Genomic DNA, 23,836 nt, shown 5'->3' on the forward strand with positions numbered 1-23,836 from the left:
AAAGATATTCAAAGCTGATGCGTCAGAGAAACTGAATGAAATCTCTGTAAACCTGGAAGATATAACGGCACAATTTGACAAACTGAAGAGCAGCAAATCCCCAGGACCAGATGGTGTTCATTGCAGAGTACTGATAGAATTGAAAAATGAAATTGCAGAGTGGAGGAGTGGCTAATGGTTATAGCATTGGTCTTGACAGCCAGAGGTGGGTGGTTCAGATCCCACTGCAGCTCCTTGTGAACTTGGGCAAGTTAGTTAACCCTCTGTTGCCACAGATACAAACTTAGATTTTGAGTCCTCCAGGGCTAGGGAAATACCCAGTGTACTTGAATGTAACTCACCTTGAGCTACTACTGAAAAGGTGTGAGCAAAATAAAGTAAATAAATATTTTTAATAATATGTAATTTATCTTTAAAATCAAGCATGGTACCAGAAGATTGGAGGGTGGCCAATGTAATGCCGATTTTTAAAAAAGGTTCCAGAGGAGATCTGGTATAGACCGGTGAGCCTGACATCAATGCTGGGCATAATGGTAGAGACTATTATAAAGAGCAAAATTACAGAGCATATACATAAGCATGGATAAATGAGACAAAGCCAACATTGATTTGGTGAAGGGAAATCTTACCTTACCAATCTATTAAATTTCTTTGAAGGGGTGAACAAACGTGGATAAAGGTGAGCCGGTCAGTTTTGTGTATCAGATTTACAAAGGCATTTGACAAAGTACCTCATGAAAGACTCCAGGGGAAATTGGAAAGTCATGGGATAGGAGGTAATGTTCTATTGTGGATTAAAAACTGGTTCAAAGATAGAAAACAAAGAGAGTTAAACAGTCAGTATTCTCAGTGGAGAAGCGTAGATAGTGGGGTTCCCCAGGGGTCTGTGCTTAGACTGTTGCTTTTTAACATATTTATACTTGATATAGAGATGGGAGTAACTAGTGAGGTAATTACATTTGCTGATGACACAACGTTATTCAAAGTTGTTAAATTGCGAGAGGATTGTGAAAAATGACCTTACGAGACTGGAAGAATGGGCATCCAAATGGCAGATGATGTTTAATGTGAGCAAGTGCAAAGTGATGCATGTGGGAAAGAGGAACCCAAACTATAGCTACATAATGCGAGGTTCCAGATTATGAGTCATTGACCAGTAAACGAATCTAGGTGTCATCGTTGATGATACGTTGAAACCCTTTGCTCAGTGTGCGGCGGTAGCTAAGAAAGCAAATAGAATGTTAGGCATTATTAGAGAAGGAATGGAAAACAAAAATGAGGATGTTATAATGCCTTTGCATCACTCCATGATGGAACCGCACCTCGAATATTGTGTACAGTTCTGGTCACTGTATCTCAAAAAAGATATGGTGGAATTAGAAAAGGTACAGAGAAGGGCATCGAAAATGATAAAGGGGATGGGATGACTTCCCTATGAGGAAAGACTGAAATGGCTAGGGCTCTTCAGCTTGGAGAAGAGACAACTGAGGGGAGATATGATAAGGTCTATAAAAGAATGAGTGTAATAGAACGGGTAGATGTGAATCGATTGTTTACTCTTTCCAAAAATAGTAAGACTAGGGGGCACGAAATGAAGCTACAAAGTAGTAAATTTAAAACGAACTGGAGAATTTCAGAGAATGTAGTAAAAGCATTTAGCGTAGTGGGGTTTAAAAAAGGTTTGGATAGCTTCCAAAAAGAAAAGTCCATAAGCCATTATTAAAATGGACTTGGGAAAAACCCACTGCTTATTTCTAGGATAAGCAGCATAAAATGTATTGTACTGTCTCAGAACCTTGGCAGGTACTTGTGACTTGGATTGGCCGCTGTTGGAAACAGGATACTGGGCTTGATGGACCTTCAGTCTGTCCCAGTATGGCAATAATTATGTACTTATGAAGAATAGAGGAAAAAAATCAGATAAGCTCTTGCTCCTTGCTCTATTTTAAAGGCCCCTTACTACCACCAGTTATATCAGTAATGGGCACCCTGGAACTGTCTACAGTTTGGTCTGAACCCCACACACATATTACCACAAATAGATGAAAGTGAGTCCTCACCAAGCTCACCTTCCAGGTAGTGTGCTTTCTCCCAGTTCCTGCGTGGTAGGTGGTCTGTATTAAAGGCCCCCATTGACCACCGATTATGTTAGCAAACAATACCTACAAACTGCTCATGGCTTGGTCTGGTCCCCAAATACTGTGACACACAGATAAAAGCATGGCTTTTTGCCAAGCTCACTTCCAAGGTAGTGCACTTACTCCCTTTTTTTTTGTTAATTTCGAGGTAGAAACTCTTACAAAAATGGACCGTAATAGGAAAAAGCAGTACAACATTTTCAAGTCAGCCTAATTTCTGATAGAGAAGGCAAGTAGAGCAATCCTTTTTTAAATGAACGCTGGGGAATCTTTGAAATATATTCTTGCAAACAGTGAGCAAAATATTGTGACTTGCCATCATGCAGAGTTTAGAATATGATGCACAAATGTAGATCTCTGAAAGCTTAATAATATGATTATACCTTTTCAAACCTGTCAACAATTACACAGTTGTATTTTTAATAAGTTGAAATCTTTTACCTTCAGGCTTATTTACACCCTGAAAAGGAGAGTTACAATTATCTAGTTTGCTAATGATAAGAGCATGAACCTCCAACACGAAATATGTTGACGATAAGATAAGATCTAAGTCAATGGATGAGACACAGTTTGTAAATGCAGACCTGCACCACTTTATTTACATAAAGCCCCATAGTTAACTGATCGTCATGCACCACTCTCACACAGGTCAGTGTGTCATGAATCTGAAGTGGAACAGCTTGCCAATAATGGATTAGCTTTAAGTTGGTGATTGTCTCTGGAGGGCAATAGAGCTGTGGATTTGTCATGGTTTAAATGTAATTGATGGCAAAAATAAAAAAATAAAAAATAAGCAATGTCCTCAGGGAAACCAGAAACATAAGTCATCAATTGAATGTCATAAGTAAAAATAGAAAGTTTTGATAGAAGCAATTAATTATGCTAACAAATAAATATAGATTAAATAAAGTGAGTAGTAGCAATGAGTCAAGCGGTTTACTATAATTTACAGGATGAAAACCACTTTCTCTTGCTAGCAAACAGCCTGAGACCTGCCTGTCAGATAGAACGTAAACCATGACAAGACCTGATTCTTAATCCTTAGGTCCTGTAACTAAGAAAGCAGTAGGCAACGGTGGACAGTGTCCAACAGTGTTAATAGATCTAACTGTATTTTCAAGACATTTCAACCCTGATTTGTCTTAACTAATATTGTAATGTTCACCATCATTAATAAAATCATCTCAGCATTGTAATTTGGATAATAACCTGACTAGGCAGGAAGAAAGGGCTAAATGCTGCCTAGCACTTTAGCCATGAGAGAAAGATTGGAAATTGGGCAAAACATCGCTAGAATAAAGATCTCCTTTAAGGGCCCTTTTACTAAGCCGCGTAGGCGTCTATGCATGCCCAACACGCGCCAATTTGGAACTACCGCCTGAGCGGTAATTTCATTTTGTATGCACATCCATTAGGGACGCTGGAAATGTTCTGTCATGCGGCACTAACTGGGCGGTAATCAGCATTGTACGCGCACTGATGATTACCGCCCGGTTAACGCGTGTGACCTTACCTTTAAGCCAATGGGTGGAGATAAGTTCTCAGGCCCAAAATGGACATGTGCCAATCTTCATTTCACTACACGTCCATTCCCCCCCCCCCCCCCCAAAAAAAAGGCCTTTTTTGCAGGTGACTGAAAAATGAACCTGCGAGCGTTCAATACTTGTGTGTACAACAGTGCAGGCCACTTTTCGGTGCACCTTAGTAAAAGGACCCCCTAGCTTCTTTCTTCAAGATGGGTACACTGATAACTTGCTTTAATTCTGCAGAAGTCCTGCCCGCTACTGTGGATAAGTTTATCACAAGCCCAACATCCTGTTTCCAACACTGGCCAAACCAGATCATAAGTACCTGGCAATACATTTTATGCTGCTTATCCTGGAAATAAGCAGTGGATTTTCCCCCAAACCATTTTAATAATGGCTTATGGACTTTTCTTTTAAGAAACTATCCAAACTTTTTTTTAAACCCCATAAAGTCTTAAAGGGGACCTTTTACTAAAGTGTGATATGTTTTGCACTTGCTGCTCTTTAAGTGCAAAACTTAAGGTGTGGTAGGTGCAAAGCCTGAGTGATAAATATTGGGAGTGTACCCAGGGTCTGGCCTGCATTAACCACACTTGGCTGACACTTATTGCACAGACAGTGTATTACTAGTCCCTTTTACAAAGGCGCATAAGGACCTGCGTGCATGCAGCATGCATCAAATTGACATTACTGCCCAGCTAGCGCATGCACCTGGCGGATAAATCTAAGTATGGCGCGTACCAAAAACCCATGGTAGAAAATAATTTTCTATTTTCTACCATGGGAGCATTCCTGATGATAATCAGCAGATGGCACGTGCTGAATGGTTACTACGTCGGTAATTTGTAAGCCCTTACCGCTGAATCAATGGGTGGCATTAAGGGCTCAGGCTATAAATAGATGCATTTTGGTTTTAATTTTGCCGTATGTCCATTTCCCAGCCCCCTTTTTCCAGACGCAGTGGAGAAATAGTCCATCGCGTGCCCAATACACGTGCCCATACTACTGCAGGCCACTTTTTGGTGCGTCTTTGTAAAAGGGTAGACAACGTGGGAGTGAGGGGTGGGAGAGAGGAGGGTAGGGCCCTGAGAGGGTAGGGTGGGGCTTTCTGTTGGACAGGTGGGGCTATGTCTCAGGGGTGACTTGTCTGGGGATTTCAGATCAGGGGGGATTGGGAGGTACACCACCACAGCACTACACCTGCTATATTACTGGACTGCCAGTTGTATGGCTGCACTTAGCTTCTCCTATTGACCATCGTGACAGCTAGTGCACATGCTGACCCACTTCCTAGTTGCTACCAATGACCAATCCTCTGCACCACCAATGTTATACCTACTTCCTGCCCCTACCCAGGCAAAGCAGCTAGAATGGGATTTTTATTGCACTGGCTAGTCTTAACGTACAGTAGGCATTAGCACAGGCCTGCACTGTTGTCTACAGTATAATAAAACCCATGCTAGCTGCTTAACACAGCTTAGTAAAAGGGCCCAAAATGAAAGCATTTGAAAGTCACGCTTTGCAGGCAGTGTACAGGGACACCATCTATGAGGGTAGCAGCAGAACTCATGCTTTTTTATCGGACTCAATTTCCAGCCTAAATACCAAAGAAAAAACAATAACAGTTCACATTGGTATGTTCTCTGACAGACAAGGGCAAATCATCTGAAAAAAAGAATTGTCAGTCCAGTGTTGTCATCTGAAATTCAAGGTCACTGAGATGTGATAATGTGAGAAACCTACAATTTCCTGTTTCCCAGCAATACCATACGGTTGAGACATTGAACAAGGCATTTGAATGGAATAATTTGCCTGCTGATCTAAACAGAACAATTTAGTGTTTTTAAAAAGCTGAAGACTTATATTTTCCAAGGTTCTTAATGCATGATTACATTTATTATGACTGATAGGATAACTGTGTATTTTGCAGGTGGTATTGGGGCTTATTTTTTGTGCCTTTGATGCAGTGGCGTAGCTACGTGGGACCTGGGGGGCCTGGGCCCCCGTAGATTCGACCCTGGCCCCCTGCCGTGACCCTCTTGAACCCCCCCTCCCGCCACCAACCCTCCCCCGCCGCCGCATGATGTACCTTGTTTGCTGGCGGGGGTCCCCAAACAAAGTATGCCTACGTTTTATAGAATAGACTTACATTTCCACGTGTATATAGAATACGATGAGCAGCTCGCCACGTGACTAAATTTGGTCGCGTCCATTTAGGCCACACTTTACTTGGTGTAAATCCAGGTGCCTAAATTAGGCACAGATTGGTTGTATTCCATAATGATATGCATAGATTTTAGAAATGCCCATGCCCCATCCCTGGCCATGCCCCTTTTCAACTATTCGACTTATTATTCAGACACAGCATGCTATAGTATACACTTAGCGAGTTTCCGGGCGGATTTTTAGGCACCATATATAGAATCCGGAAGATTGCCTTTCTATGCTGCAACCAAAGTGTTTTACATATTATATATAGGTACTTTTTCTGTCCCTAATGAGATCACAATCTATTTTTCTTTTTTAACTGGGCAATGGAAGGTTAAGGGAACTTTTTACTAAAGTTTAGTGCACGTTAATGGACATTAGTGTGTGCTAAGTGCCATAGGGCCCATAGGAATAAAGCATTTACCAGGTGTTTATGTCCGTTAGTGCATGATAAGCTTTAGCAAAAGAGCCCCTAAGTGACTTGCCCAGGGTCATTAGAAACTGCAGTGGAAATTGATTCCAGTTCCCTGCCTGGTACACTAACCATTTGAGTACTTCTCCACTCCATGTATATTGGACCCTGCCTTGAGCTGTGAAAAGTGCTGGCTAGAAATATTTTATTTATTGCATTTGTATCTCACGTTTTCCCACCTATTTGCAGGCTCAATGTGGCTTACATTGTTCCGTCATGGCAATCGCCATTTCCGGAGTGAGAAATACAAATAGTATTACATTAGAAATCATGATTGGCATAGAAGATTAAACATTCAAGTATAAAGAGTTCATATTCGGATTTAGAGATAGAGTGTTAAAGTTCATTTGTGGTTGAGTAGACTTTGGTAGTCAAGTATAGAGAGTTGGGTTTTATCTAGTTCAGGCTTGAGGTTTGTTGTCTAGTAGTTAGGCTATATCGTTGTGGTATGCCTTTTTGAACAGGTTGGTCTTCAGTGATCTCTGAAAGTTAGTTAGGTCGCGGATTTTTCTCACGGCAAGTGGTAGTGCATTCCATAGCTGCGTGCTAATGTAGGGGAAGCTGGATGCATATGTTACCTTATATTTTAGCCCTTTGCAGCTAGGATAGTGGAGATTCAGGAATGTGCGTGCTGATCTTTTAGTGTTCTTTTAGTGTTTAGTGTTTTAGTGTTTTAAATAGGGAAAGGGAAATGGGATGTGATATACTGCCTTTCTGTGGGTTTTGCAACTACATTCAAGGTGGTTTACATAGCATATACAGGTACTTATGTGTACCTGGGGCAATGGAGGGTTAAGTGACTTGCCCAGAGTCACAAGTAACTGCAGTGGGAATCTAACCCAGTTCCCCAGGATCAAAGTCTGCTGCACTAACCACTAAGCTACTCCTCCACAAACAAGTGCTTTTCTGGAACTACACAAATATCTCTGATAACACATAGAAGTAGATTTTAGAAAATGCATCAAACATTAGGTGCAAAAAATTTGTGCATTAAAGGCTAGATTCTATAGATGCCACCAAAAAAAATCAGTGCTGAAAAAAAACACTATTCGATAAGCCGTGCTTAAAGTTAGGTATGGTTTACAGAATAGTGCTTATGTCAGGGAATCATGCCTAACTTTAGGCATGGACGTTTGCACCAACTGAAATGAGGTGCAAATGTATGTGCCTAAATTAGGTGTGTATCCCCGTTATTTCTTTTCTATAACGACACGCATTAGGAATGCCCTTGTTACACCCGCGAGCCTCCAATTTCCGCGCCCCCTTTTTCAGATCACATGTAAATTTTAGGCACGGATCCTGCACCTAAATTTACAGGTGTAAATGCTAAATAAGTCTAATTAGTACCAATAATGTCTTGTTAAAAAGCCAATTATTGGTGCTAATTAGCTCATCAATTAAATCGTGTGCACAATTTTTGGCGGCTTTTATAGAATTAGGGGGTTAGCACCAATTCTATAATGGCAAATGCATGCAAAATTGACATTATAGAATAGAGTGTAAGTCAGCATGTGCCTGGCTAACTTTAGGTGCAAGCAGTTATGCTACGTCCACACCTAAAGCTGGCAATTGTGACTGTAAGTGACGGTATTCTATAACCTAAACACATAAATGCAAGATAAGCCCCAGATCCGCCCATGTGCACACCCCTTTGCAGTTGTGCACTATAGCATGTAGACACTAATCCCGGGATTCTATATAGCATGCCTTAAGTTGTGTGCACAACTGTATTCTGGATTTGTGCATGCAACTTATTAAGTTAACAAGTCAATCAGCGCCGATAATTGACACTGAACAAGCAACTATTGACACTAATTGGCATTACTTAGAATTTATGTGCATAACTGTCTAAGCTTATTTTATAATGTGATGTGTCTAAATTCTAAGTCGCACAGTTGAAAAGGGAGCATGACCATGAGCATGGAATGGGCAGGTTGTGGGCGTTTCTAAAATCTATGCGCATGGTTATAGAATACACCTGATCTGCGCGTAATTTAGGCATTGGCATTTACACTAAGTTTTACTTAGCGTAACTGCCCGTGACTAAATTTAATCATGTGGACAGGTACTCAGTGTATTCTATAAACCATGCAGAAATGTAGGCATATTCTACAAAGCATGCCTAAATTTAGGTGTATTTTATAGAATACACATAGGTATATTTCGTTTCAATCTAGTCCTAAATTTATAGAATAGTGCCTAAATACAGGTATGCGCATAACTACAAATTAGTGCCAATTAGAGCCAATTAATATCACTTAATGGCTATTATTGGCACTTAAGGCCAACTGGTGTCTAATTTAACAATTAAGTGCATAAATGGCACTATTCTATAAATTGCATTTGCAAATTTGTGCACTAGTCAGAAATTTGGATGCACAACTTTATAGAATTTGGGTGATAATTTGTAGGTTGTCATACTCATGGGTGGCACCTAAATGGAGTGTACGTAGTTTAGGATGGGCTAGAAAGGGCTTAGACAACAACATCAGTGGCTGGAACATGAGGACAGTGTTGGACAGACTTTTACAGTCTGTGTCCCGCAAATGATAAGATGAATAGGCTGGAGTTGGAACGTAAGGATAGGGTCGGATGGACTATGGTCTATGTCTCAGAAATGCCAAAGAAAGACCATAATCAAGTATATAATATCACGTTCATTATTGATTTAATCATGAATTGATAATGAGTGTGACTATTGGGCAGACTATCCAGCTTATAATCGAACGAGAATAACGCCCAAGTTCCGACCTAAATCGGGAGATGGGCGTTCTTCTCACAAAAACAAATAAAGCGGTATAATCGAAAGCCGAACTTTGGACGCTTTCAACTGCACTCCGTCGCGGATGCGGACAAAGTTGACGGGGGCGTATCGAAGGCGTGTCGAAGGCGGAACTGGGGCGTGGTTATCGGGCGAACAGAGATGGGCGCCCTTCGCCGATAATGGAACAGTTTTGAGCTAGAATTTAGGACACTTTTCCTGGACCCTGTTTTTTGACGAATAAGGCCCCCAAAAGTGCCCTAAATGACCAGATGACCCCCAGAGGGAGTCGGGGATGACCTCCCCTGACTCCCCCAGTGGTCACTAACCCCCTCCCACCACAACAAATGATGTTTCACAACTTTTTACTTTCACCCTCAAATGTCATACCCTCCTCCCAAGCAGCAGTATGCAGGTCCCTGGAGCAGTTGTTAGGGGGTGCAGTGGACGTCAGGCAGGTGGACCCAGGCCCATCCCCCCCCCTACCTGTTACAATTGTGCTGCTTAATGCTACTAGTCGTCCAACCCCCCCAAACCCACTGTACCCACATGTAGGTGCCCCCCTTCACCTCTTAGGGCTATAGTAATGATGTAGACTTGTGGGCAGTGGGTTTTGAGGGGGATTTGGGGGGCTCAACACCCAAGGGAAGGGTGCTATGCACCTGGGAGCTCTTTTACCTTTTATTTGGTTTTTGTAAAAGTGCCCCCTAGGGTGCCCGGTTGGTGTCCTGGCATGTGAGGGGGACCAGTGCACTATGAATCCTGGCCCCTCCCACGAACAAATGCCTTGGATTTATTCGTTTTTGAGCTGGGCGATTTCATATTCCATTATCGCTGAAAAGCAAAAACGCCCAGCTCACACCTTGACGAATAAAACATGGGCGTCTTTTTCTTTTAAAAAATACGATCCGCCCCGCCCCTTCACGGACCCGTTCTCGGAGATAAACGCCCATGGAGATAGGCGTTTCTGTTCCATTATGCCCCTCTATATGGACCATTCAAGTTCAGGTCTTTATCTGCCGTCACTTACTATGTTACTGTTAATCCTCTCTGCTCCCGGGCTGATTTGCAGGCTTCAGCTCTGTCACAGCCACAAGCATCAGATGCCGCCTGACCTACTGGTGCATGCATGTGGCGATCTCTCAGGACAGAGTGCCAGTGAATCAGAGACAAGTCTTACATATGCGCACCAGAGTGTTCCAACTTCCATTCCTTCCTTGCCTGCAGTGCTGTGGCTTGAACTGAGAGAGAGACCAAGAGAACTGACACAGGTATTCCCCCATTTTATCAAAATCAATATGTCTGAAATCCAGTACTTTTGAGTTTTGTACGTCTGCACGCCGTCTTTGCCCTTATATGAAATCAAATCATGTGATGTTCACTATTACATAGGTGGGCACCCACCCACATATTAGAAACACTTCCTCCATTCATAAGCACTAGATCCAGCATCAACCTTTCCCTCGTGGGTTCCATCATTATTTGTCTGAACAGGCATCCACAATCTCCCTACTTCTTTCCGATTCTGCTGACGGCACATTCCAATCCACATCAGGCAAGTTAAAATCTCCCAACAGTAGCACATCCCCTTTCATACCAATCTTTTGAATATCTTCTATCAGATCCTTGTGTAGCTTCTCCGTTTGTGCCGGAGGTCTGTAGATAACCCCCGTGTGGATACAGGTTCCATCTTCTCTTTCCAGGATGATCCATAAAGCTTCTTCCTTTCCCCAGGTTCCACAGATTTCAGCTGCTCTGATATTGTCTATCACATATGGTTTCACTCCTTCACCTCTTTGGCCCTCCCTATCCTTCCTAAAAAGATTATAGCCTGGTATGATCACATCTCATTCATGGTAATCATTGAACCACATCTCTGTAATAGCAATAATATCCAAGTTTTCTTCAAATATCAGGGCTTGCAAGTCTTGAACCTTTTTACTTAGACTATGAGCATTTGTGCTCTTTGCTTTCCATGTGCTAAGTGAGTTTAGGTGTTTTTCTATATTTAGATGGCCTTTCTCTCTGCCATCATGTTTATTCTGGGGGTGACTTTGTGAATTCCCTTGTTTCCTTTTGTCACCCCCACCCTCTAGTTTAAATGTCTAGAAACACACCCTCTGAGTTTGTCCCCGAGGATTGCTTTTCCTGCCACAGAAAGATGTAGTCCATCATTACAGTACAGCCTGTGATTTTACAGCTTTACTTTTCTTTGTTAGTCTGGGAGTAAATAAACTTCACGCTCACCTCAAAGAAATACTCCAGTCCAGGTTTTATGAACAAGACACAAACTTTACTTGAACTCTGCAACAGGCACTTTATCCGAACTTCATATCTCTTGTAACAGTAGCACTTTCAATAACAAACAGCTCAAAATGTATCCAAACGGCGAATTTGCTGAAATGAGGTTTAAGTGCCAGTTCAAGGCTCTTGATGTTATTTAATAGTCCATTTTATATATCTTAAGGTATTTACATATTTACAACTCTTCCAGTCTAATACCCATCCTTTTGGGCAGATTAATCCAAGGCTGTGCTTGCAGCACCTTTGCAGCAAGTGCTCTCCACATACGACCAAACCTCCCTTTCTATCCTTCCCTCCAAAGGTACACCTCTCTGAGCTTCTGCCTTTGGTACCGAACAGGCTCTTTCTTCTTCCTGCCCCAGGCTGGGTTAACTTTTCTTCCCACCCAGAGCGCTCCTCCACGCGATGCTTTTATTAGCAAAAACTTCCTTTTAAATCCAGCCTTAGGTTATTGGACCTATCCAGGACACCCTTTCTCCTCACGGGTCCTGGTAAGGATGAAGACCATGTGCTCTGCACAACAACAACTACTTTTATTACCTCTTAACACCACTCCATATAACACCTCCTATCCATCTAAATCCACAAATATTTTCCTCAGCAACCTTCCCATAAACATTCCCCTTGAGGCTGGGTTTCTCATTCTCTAATTAGCTCATCTCCTCCCCCCAGCAACTTTGAAGGAGAGGTTTCTCATCAGTTTAGTAATCACCAATATAATGGGGGGGTTACATACATTTTGGAGGTCCTTTACTAAGCCACGGTGGCATTTCCAGCTCATGGTAGAAATCAGCTGGTGGTAAACGCCGAGATGTCCATAGGAATATAATGGGTATCTCGGCTTTTACCGCCAGCTGATTTCTAGCATAAGATAAAAACACTACCGTGGTTTAGTAAAAGACCCCCTTTAGTTGCTTGTTAAACACCTCTACACAATGAATTTGAGATTGCCTTTAGTGACTCCAAAATCCTTGTGGTGACTTCTAATGTAGAACTTGTCATGTTTCATATGCTTTGGATTATTTTTCCATTGTGCTTCACTGTATTCCTTACAGAGAGGAGTAATGATTAGAGCAGTGAACTGAGAACAACGAAAACCAGGTTTAAATTCCATTGTTACTCCTTATGATATTAGGCAAGTCACTTTATCTTCCATTGCCTTAAATACAAGCATAGATTGTAAGCCCTCTGGGACAATAAAATACCTACTACACCTAAATGTGACTTGCCTTGAGCTACTACTGAAAAATAAATGAACTAAATCCAAATCCCTTCCCCTACAAATGTTCAAATTAAATATAATCTGCCATTTAGATGCACAGCCTCACAGGTCCTTCTGCAATTCCTCACAGTCTGTTTACTTGATAATTGATTTGAATAATTAAGTTCACAGAAGCCCATTTGCAGGGCAAAAATTGCTAATCTAGATTAAGCAAAATATTTGTAATCATCGGGTCAAAATAAAAAAAAAAATGCAAGTAATAATCTGATGGATTTAATTTAGTTGAAGACACTTGCAGGGCTCCACTATGACGCTTAACTAGGCATGCCAACTCTTTCAGTTTTGACCCACTGGTCTCTGCTATGATCCCTCAATCTGTCATGGAACCATATTTTGAAAACTTATTTCAAGGACAAATATTGCCATCAGCATTTATTAGATTTATGCTACCTCTGCATACTTAGAAGAACTGCTTGTGTTTAAATAATTTTTCATGGGTAAGGAATAACCAATCAAATGTTTGCAGGTTTGTCATACTAAAAAGATTATACCAAAACACAAAACAACAGTGATATGCTTATATGTAGCTCATGTTGAAAGGTTTATATGAACTGTTAATTTTGTCCAATAAACCAGTAAAGTAAATAATTACAACCTTTCCCCATCAGTCCATCATAGAAGATTAGTCCATTCAATCTGATTCATGCCTTAAGGCGGAGCAGATTGTAAGATGTAAATCCCAATTTGTTTCCAATAGTTTAGAGAATCTTCCTGATCTCCTTCTTACTCTGCTTATAAAATGAGATAATACACCATTTTGTTATCGTCAAAATTAGGTCAAAATTCCATAGTATGATGTACCATGAAACCTTTAACATGACTCACCTGAATCCATTGTTTATGTTCTACTAAGCAAGCTTTGTACAAACATTTTGTTTATTTTATTTTTATTTGGGGTGGGGGGGGTGGGGGACATGATTGAGGTCTATAAAATCCTGAGTGGTGTAGAATGGATAACAATGAATCAATTTTTCACTCTTTCAAAAAGTATAAAGACCAGAGGACACTCAATGAAATTACATGGAAATACTTAAAAAAAAATTGGAGAGCATAAATTTAGGTGCTAACCTTAGTTTGAATATTGGGTCCATATATTTTTCTGGTGAATTTGATAATATTCTCAATCAATAACTAGAGCTAGTAGAATATCACTTGGTTCATAAACAGATCATTAACTAAGATAATAACTAATTAAGTAGATATCTTAGTTAAAGAATTTGATAATATGCCATTATAGGGGCCTTGTTGAAGATAGGCCTCTGTGGTTAGTAGTGACATATATGTTTCTGACAGATGTTTTATGACTATTTAGTGCTATGAGCCCTGCCTGATCAATCCTAGCAGTGGCTTGCCAGTACTTCCCTGCTGCTATTGCTAAGTTGTATATGTGTATGTGACAGATGTTATAGTGAGACAAAGCACTCATGAACATGTCAATGTTGCACCAGTAAAGCAGCAGATTGAATAGTACAGCTCACATTCACATCTGCACACTGACAAATATTATGAATATTCTTTAATGGGTCCTTTGTACTATACCAGTGGCTATGTCAATACCTGCTGTGTCCAAACAGTCATTTAGTGGATGTTGTCACTCTGGCTTTGACAGTTCAGAACTGATGTTGTCACAAGGCAGTCATACGTAGCGTGACAGCATATTGAGATATGTAGCCCCAGCATATTTTTCCTGCTTTGAGGGCATAGATCAGCAGGCTGACCACATCACACAATGAGCAAAACACTGTAGATCTCCTATAGGATTTTTCCTATATGTGGACAAGATTTATTTAATTATTTGATTCACTATTTATAATTCACACTATCTAACATTCTAGGCAGAGTTCAAACAATACAACCATAATTAAAATCAAACATATTAAAAAGAAACACACTAACATTAAACACATATTCAATGACTACATTATATAGTCAGAACATATGTATGATGCAATTCAGTGCTACATGCAACATTATATTATTTTGTCATGACCATATATAACAAGATTGCAAGATGTGCTTTCCTCAAATAATTTTAATTTTGATCCACACCAGCCTCCGGATTCTATATAAAATGACCAAAATTGTGAGCTTAAATCCGGTCGTATTCTGGACTTGCATGCACAATTTAATTACTTAACAAAACCAGGCAATGCCGGTAATTGCCACTTAACAAGCAATTATTGATGCAAATTGGCATTAATTAGAATTTTACATGCACAACTTGCTAGGTGAATTCTGTACAGTGGTGTGTGTAAATTCTTATGAGTGTTGCCAAAAAGGGGTCCTGGCCATGTGCGTGGAATGGGCGGACCATGGGCGTTTCCAAAATCTATGCACATGGTTATAGAATACACCTGCTCCATGCCTAACTTAAATGGCGATATTTACACCAAGTTTTACTTGGCGTAAAAGGGCACGCCTAGAATTAGGTGCAGGTATGGCTGCTAGGCATAAACTGGCTAGGTGTATTCTATAAACCACACCTCTCTCAATCTGGCACTGAGCCTGAGGCTTTAAAGTTACCAAGCACTCCCGTGATGTCACAGGGAGGTGGGGTTAGCCATTGACACAGATGCCAAATATGACAGGAGAGGACACTGTGCCTGGAAGAGGGACAGGGTACAGCTGTATTATGAGCTATGCCGCTTCCAACAGCTGCCATAGAACTTGGTTCTGTAAATAGTGAGCCTGTTACCGTATAACACTGTCTGATGTGGGCTATCAGGAGAAACATTCTTAGGTTCATGCCTGCAGTCTCCCTCTTCCAGGCACAGTGTCCTCTCCTGTCATATTTGGCATCAGTGTCAATGGCAATGGAAGGAGATACTCAGTGCTAACCCCACCTCCCTGTGACATCACAGGAGAGCCTGGTAACTTTAAATTTTCAGGCTCAGTGCCAGAGTGAGAGAGGTGCGGTTTATAGAATACGAGTAGCCAGTTATAGAATATGCCTAGCGACCATGCCTGCACCTAATTCTAGGCGTGACCATTTACGCCAAGTAAAACTTGGTGTAAATACCTGCATCTAAGTTAGGCACGGGACAGGTGTATTTCTATGAGAAGGCTGGGATTTAGGATGGTGTGTTTGTGTGTATAATAGATAGGGATGAGGTTGTGTATGTATGATAGGTGGTGGAGATGAGGGATATAGCTGTGTGTGTGTGTGAACTGGGGAAGCAGGGTACATGCATAATTATATATGAGGGCTGGGGATACGGGGTATGTGTGTGTATCCATGCATATGCATGTGAGAGCTGAGAATACAAGGTATGTGTGAGTATGTGAGGGTGTATGTATATGAGGGGTGATGGTGAGGAGTGTGTGTGACGGGAGGTGTAACAGTTGAAATGAGGAGTATGTATGTGTGTAGGGTGGGTGTAATTGTATGGCTGAGTGTATGTGAGGGGGTGGGGAAAAGGGATATGTGAACGGTATGTGTGTGAATGGTGGGGATACACACACACACACACACACACATATATATATATATATATATATATACACCTTAGAGATGGTCGTCCCTGGTTTTCGGCGATAATGGAAACCGAGGACACCCATCTCAAAAACGACCAACGGCATTTGGTCTTGGGAGGAGCCAGCATTCGTAGTTCACTGGTCCCCCTCACATGCCAGGACACCAATCGGGCACCCTAGTGGGCACTGCAGTGCACTTCACAAATTGCTCCCAGGTGCATAGCTCCCTTATCTTGGGTGCTGAGCCCCCCAACCCCACTACCCACAACTGTACACCACTACCATAGCCCTAAAGGGTGAAGGTGGTCATCTACATGTGGGTACAGTGGGTTTTGGGTGGGTTTTGAAGGGCTCACATTTACCAGCACAAGTGTAACAGGTGGGGGGGATGGGCCTGGGTCCGCCTGTCTGAAGTGCACTGCATCCACTAAAACTGTTCCAGGGAACTGCATACTGCTGTCATGGAGCTGGGTATGACGTTTGAGACTGGCATAGAGGCTTGCAAAAATTTTAAAAAAAAGTTTTAGGGTGGGAGGGGGTTGGTGACCACTGGGGGAGTAAGGGGAGGCCATCCCTCTAGTGGTCATCTGGTCAGTTTGGGCACCTTTTTGAGGCTTGGTCGTGAAAAAAATGGACCAAGTAAAGTCGACCAAATGCTCGTCAGGGACGCCCTTCTTTTTTCCACTATCAGCCGAGGACGTCCATCTCTTAAACACGCCCCAGTTCCGCCTTCGCTATGCCTGTGACACGCCCCCTTGAAGTTTGGTCATCCCCGCGACAGACTGCAGTTGAGATGCCCAAAATTGGCTTTCAATTATGCCGATTTGGGGAACCCTGAGAGAAGGACACCCATCTCCCGATTTGTGTCGGAAGATGGGCACCCTTCTCTTTCGAAAATGCCCCTGATGGTAACAATTACACTGTGATGTCATGAAGTGGCTGGAAAATAGTGTGGTATGGGTCTCCGTTTTTGACTGCACAGTTTTTAGTGTTTTGTAGACTCCTGATGCAGGCATCTTCGCTGAAGCATGGCAATGTGGATTCATATTTTATATACTGACGTTCTATTTTATTGCTGCAATTTATAAATAAATAGACTTCCTTTTATATCTTGGACTCTACATTTATTTGGACCTCAATCTTTTCTTCACTGTTGTTCACTCGTGAGACTCCCACTCCTTTGTTCATTTTTGCTCATTAGATTAGTTTCAAATATCTTAAATTTTCATCTTTGCCTATGGTAGATAGGTTAAATAAAGCTAGAAGTATGCAGAGATATTTTGGATTATTGTGCCAAATGCTTATCAAAAGCTCACTCCAGATTATTAGCTTTGGTCCTATCGTAAATATAAACCTTATGAAAATGTATTGACAAACTGTAGTAGACATCTAAACTGAGTAGAAATAGCTAAATTTTATCAAGCTATACAAATCCTATATAATAAAACTCACCCTCAACGTTCTGAGGACACTGACGTCAATGTCAGGTCCTCCGGGCACTTCCTTCCGGTTCGAAGCCTTCGTGGTGGTGAAGCCACCGAAAACATTGTGTTAGGGCCCCGCCCTCACGTCAAACGTGATGACGTCGAGGGTGGAGCAATGTCAGCAGATTGAAGGTGGTGTGCCGAGGTCCGCAACAATGGCGGACGAACGCCGACGGGGTGAGTAGGGAGGGGGGCGGTCCGGAAGGAAACCGTGCTAGCGCCCGTTTCATTGCCGCAAGAAATGGGCATGTTTTACTAGTATGATATAAAACAGAATTTTGTAATCAGAATTTCTAGTATTAAAAATTCAGGAGCCCTTTTACTAAAGCTTAGCATGCACTAACAAACATTAGTGCACGCTGGATGCAGCACATTCTATTTTATACCTATGGGCCACATGACATATAGCGCATCCTAATGTCTGTTAGTGCACGCTAAGTTTTAGGGTCCTCAGTGAGCAACATCACAATGATCTTAACACTAAATCCATGGTGATCACTAATCTAAGGTTGTTATAATAAGGTGGAAATGAAAAGTAAAATCTACTGTGTTGAAAAAGTTTAATCATATAGGGCCCCTTTTACTAAGTGGTGGTAAGCCCAATGCGGACTTACCATTTGCTAAACAGCAAGTACAACTGGGCTACCACAGCAGCCTGGTGGTACTTCCCACCCCTAGCGCACCGTCAAAACCAACGCTACAAAAATATATTTATTTTTGTAGCGCTGGAGTGTACCCGGAGGTAATCAGGGTTACCGCTGGGTTAGTGCGGGAGCCCTTACTGCCACCTCAATGGGTGGTGGTAAGGGATCCCCCCCAAAATAGCCATTTCCTGCAGGAAAGAGAGACTTCCTTTCTTCCCGCTGCAGTAAAAGGGGGCCTCGGTGTGAAAAACATGTGCCGATGCCAGCACAGTCCCCTTCTTGCAGCAGCTTGATAAAAGGGGCCCTCAGTCATTTCTCCAGTGAATTCAGAGTTTTGTGATTGGTTCATAGTTGTGAGAAACTCTAGGCATTTTAATTAACAATATGAGCAAATCGGTGCCAGGGAAAATCACACATGGAAGACTGAGTATTATTTGAAGGCAGACAGGCAAGAAGTAAAGTAGGAAATAAATGGCTGATTTGTTGGCATTTAATATCAATACAGAGCAATGGTATCAGCTTGCAGCAGGCTCGAATGTATTTGGATGCTAGAAAAATACAAAAATACATTTCATTATTATACATGTCTGAGCTCAGATATGTGTCTCATTGTAAGTGAAAAATTGTTAAAAGTTCAATCTGTTGTGGGGTTTGGTGTTTGAAGATATTGTCAGATCTGCTGACATATATCATACGTACAGTAGAGTTTTAGGAGAAACTAATGACATCCTTGGCAGAGAAGCTTCTAGCAAAACGTAAGCAGAGTACATTCATTTTTGTTATGTTTAATCGATGTGTGAGGTACTTTCCATGTAAGATGGTGGATAACATCTGTCTGTTTCTCCCCAAAATGAAAGACATGTCATAGACTGCAAACTCTTGTGTTTACCTTGTCAAGATGAAAAAATGATTGTAATCATAACAGACAAGTATGGATTGGAGGAAATATTCAGTCATTTCCAGTCAAAATGCCACTGTGCATATTTTGCTGGCATCTAGCATAACTAAATGATTGGATTATGAAAATTAGATATATACTTGCAGGATAATGTTTCCTCTAGGTACTGGTTCATTTGTTGCTGTCTTAGATTTTATTAAAAGTTACTTCACTGAGATTTTGTGCTAGTTATTTGTAGTCTAACAATAAGTATTAGTAACACATTTAATATCTGTTCCAATAAATTGGAATTTGTCGCTTCTGGTACTGGAAATTGTGTACAGGGTTATCATAACATAATAGAAATATTAATACAAAAAACAAATGATACATCATAATAAGGCAGTAGTTGGCTCAGTGAAATTAGCTTTTTGATGTTTTCAAAATATGTTATTCAGCCACTTGTAGATTAACTTCTGTAACTGTTGTACATTTCACATAATGTATGTGTTATAAATTATACATATATTTCAGATTTAGTCTACATCCATACATCTGGTTGATTGACTGTATCAATTGCTCTGCCAAGGAACTTGCAGAAAACAGTGACTTAATTTTCTTCTCACATCTGTTTCCTCACAGACCACTTCACAATTCAACCCCCTTGAAACAACTTCAGGTGAATTTTTGAAAGAGAAGGGCGCCCATCTTCCGACACAAATCGGGAGATGGGCGTCCTTCTCGCAAGGTTGCCCAAATCGGCATAATCAAAAGCCAGTTTTGGGCATCCTCAACTGCTTTCCATCAGGGAGATGACCAGAGTTCTCAGGGGCATGTCATCAGTGTAGCGAAGGCGAGACTGGGGCGTGCTTAGGAGATGGGCGTCCTCGGCCGATAATGGAAAAAAGAAGGGTATCCCTGATGAACACTTGGGCGACTTTACTTGGTCCATTTTTTTCACGACCAAGCATCAAAAAGGTGCCCAAACTGACCAGATGACCACCAGAGGGAATCGGGGATCACCTCCCCTTACCCCCCAGTGGTCACTAACCCCCTCCCACCCTCAAAATAAATCTTTAAAAATACTTTGTTGCCAGCCTCTATGCCAGCCTCAAATGTCATACTCAAGTCCATCGCATCAGTATTCAGGTACCTGGAGCAGTTGTAGTGGATGCAGTGTACTTCAGGCAGGCAGACCCAGGACCATCCCCCCTACCTGTTACATTTGTGGTGGTAAATGTGAGCCCTCCAAAACCCACCACAAACCCACTGTACCCACATGTAGGTGCCCCCCTTCATCCCTAAGGTCTATGGTAGTGGTGTACAGTTGTGGGGTTTTGGGGGCTCAGCACCGAAGGTAAGGGCGCTATGCACCTGGGACCTTTTTCTGAAGTCCACTGCAGTGCCCCCTAGGGTGCCTGGTTGGTGTCCTGGCATGTGAGGGGGACCAGTGCACTATGAATGCTGGCTCCTCCCATGACCAAATGCCTTAGGTTTGGTCGTTTTTGAGATGGGCGTCCTCGGTTTCCATTATCGCCGAAAACTGGGGACGACCATCTCTAAGGTTGACCATCTCAACATTAAGGTCGACCTAAACATTGAGATTTGGGCATCCCCAACCGTATTATCGAAACGAAAGATGGACGCCTATCTTGTTTCAATAATAGCGGTTTCCCCGCCCCTTCATGAGGCCGTCCTGCAGGGACGCCCTCAGGAAAACTTGGGCGCCCCATTCGATTATGCCCCTTTATGTGTTAGCCAGCTCAGCAAACCTGGAAATTAAATTCTGGTGCCCAGACATGGTTCATGAATTTCTGGACTTAATGCCAGCGGTCAACAAAATGTTGATTGCTGCCGGCTGAATATCAGGTCTATGGGCGTTTAGGATCCAACACATCTTGAAAGAATTTTTTTAGAGCATCAGACTACAAGGTGACTGATAGGTAACTTTGCAGGGTTAAAATGGATCCTAGAATAATAGTGCTTAATGAGGAATATTGCTGTTGTATTTTCTTCTTTCTTTACTTTTTGATACTTTTTTTCTCTGGTCTTCCCTTGGAGATTGTAGGCTAAGATGTTTTCCTTTTTTTTCTCTCTTTTGTATATTTCTCTCAATTACCTTTCTTTTTTTATTTTGGGATGCATGACTTTAAATGCTTCAATGAGGAAAACATATTTTATAATACTAGACGTCTATATTTATAAATCAAACAGATGGGAAACCAGAGCACATCTCTTAGATATCTAGTATTTTCAGGTTTTATTGAAATCACCTCTCCTTCCTGCATTTTCAACCACCCTGAAATGTACAGGTAGATACTGAATGGTCTGCTAGTACCTCAAAGCTCAAATAAATGAATATTTTACTCAAAGAAATACAATCAGTCAGCTCATTGAAACTTATAAGGCTCAAAATGCTATTCACCTCAAAACCCTGAATGCCTGCAGGGGTCTTTGGCCACAATAACAATGTTAATAAATGACAGCAAAAACGTTCATATTCTGGGAACATATTGTTTGGAAATATATTATTCTTGTGTAAAGGAGAGCAGATTATTTTTGAAGTGCTCCAATATGTTTGGTGTGTCTCCTCTGTTAACTTTTGTGACTTTCCTTCCTTTTCTGCCTTGCTGGAGACCTGTGAAAGCTTTCTTTATAGTATAAGGAATGGAGAGACTGGTGGAAGAGCCTAATTTGTCACTTGCCCCTGAGAGAAAGTGGTCTGAAAATAAGCCTCTTGTTTTTTTTTTTTTTTTTGCCTACAAAGAAGTAGGCTCATGATTAAGCATCTAATTACCTGAAGTGCTTATTGGCCAGACTAACCACCGCAAGGGCAGCAGTAATAACAACCATACCATTACCTTGAAGAATGTCCATTTAGATACTTTGGGCCCAATATTCAGCTTTTTGCTGGCTGCCACCAGCGTTAAACCCAGAAATTCAATCCTGGGCCATGTCCGGGTACCAGAATTGAATTTCCTGGTTTCTGGAGCTGGCTAATACATAGCCAGTTAAATGCAGTATTCAACACTTAACCGGCTAAGGGTTACTGCATACAAATAGAACTATGCTTTATGTGGTTAATCTGGCCAGTTAAGCACCAACTCCACCCCTGGAATGCCCCCAAACTAACCAATTTTCTGTTTGGTGCTAACTGATTATTTTCAGAAGAACTAACTGGTTAAATGTGGCTGAAAATTAGCAGTTAGCCCTGAACATGTGATTTCTCCAGCCAACAGACATTTCTTGCCACTTAAATCACTTTGAGTATTAACCCCTTTGTTTATTGCAAGAATTCACTTCACCATCCTATAAAAACATTGGCATCCGGGTTGCTTTGCCATCTAAAACCAAACATTGAATATCTTGATTAAATACATAGAATAGATAAAATAGATAAATTCAGAATACATAAATACAGGGCATGCTTTAAAACATAAGATTAATTTCTGAAGCAGAATTTGAAACAAGGGGACCCTTGTCGGGGCACAGGAATTACAAGTGGTGGCTCTTTATCTTGACGGATTGGATGAGCTACTTCGACATTTGGAAGATTTCCAATCAGATAAGTTCAAGTGTTGGGCATACACCTTTTATCCTTGGAAATGAGTATACATGTGTTTTCGGCAACTATATAGACTGAGTAAAAAGGACACAGTTTTGGTACATTTAATTTGCAGAATCATTGAAGTAGGTTTTTTCCACAGTGAGTTTTTCTCTCTCCTTGTATTTTATTTTTTTTGGGGGGAAGAATTGTTTATCACTGTGGTTTTTGCAATTCATTTGATTGAGCCTATGTAAGAGCCCTATTAAGGTTGTTATACATCAGTGCAAGCTGTTGCCTGTGTGCACCCTTGGGCAGTTGAGGCTCATTTATTCAACGATTAATTATAATATTGGTACTTAGTACAGTCCCCTCTTTCTCTCTCTTTAGAGACAAAATATATTTTTTGAATTATGATTATTTAATTTTTGTCTTCCATTTAAAGTTTGCTTGCAATTAAGGAATATTTTAAAATGTAAGATAACAAACAAACAAACTAAGGGATCCTTTTACTATGGTGCGCTGAAAGATAGCTTGTGGTAGTGTAGGCACGGGTTTTGGATGTGTACTGATCCATTTTTGGGTCTTTTTGTCAAGGCTTATTCATTAAAGAACTGTGTTCCATTTTTAAAGGCCCGTGGTGCTGTTTTTTTGTTTGCACTTTAGTTTGTACTTCGTTCCCTCTCTTTTGTTAGATCCATTTTTCAGCATGCCTGTAAAAAAGGCCTTTTTAAACTTTTTGTTGAAAATGGATGTGTGGCAAAATCAAACTTGCTGCGTGTCCATTTTGGGTCTGCGATCTTACCACTAGCCATTGACCTAGTGGTAAAGACTCACATGATAGCAGGGCGGTAATGAGCCACGTGCGCCAAATGCCACTTGGCGTGCGTCCAATAAGCGTATCTGAAAATAACAATTATTTATCAGATGTGCGCCAAAATTGAAAGTACTGCAAGACCCATGTGGTCGCTGGGTGATAACTCCATTTTGGCGCATGTTGGGCACGTGTAGAGCCTTACGCGGCTTAGTAAAAGGGCCCCTAAGCAGATAACTGAACAATCAGTATTGTTTAGCCTTGATGAACTAACATGCATAAAAACAAAACAGAAAACTCATGCCATG

General features: G+C 41.3%; 1 protein-coding gene across 2 annotated transcripts in view; it reads left to right on the plus strand.

Annotated features, from left to right (window-relative positions):
- Window positions 1-23,836, plus strand: part of CCDC102B (coiled-coil domain containing 102B) — a 567,471-nt gene that overhangs the window by 188,121 nt on the left and 355,514 nt on the right. The window lies entirely within an intron of this gene.

The sequence above is a fragment of the Microcaecilia unicolor genome, chromosome 1 (genome assembly GCF_901765095.1).
Source record: "Microcaecilia unicolor chromosome 1, aMicUni1.1, whole genome shotgun sequence".
Classification (NCBI taxonomy): Eukaryota; Metazoa; Chordata; class Amphibia; order Gymnophiona; family Siphonopidae; genus Microcaecilia; species Microcaecilia unicolor.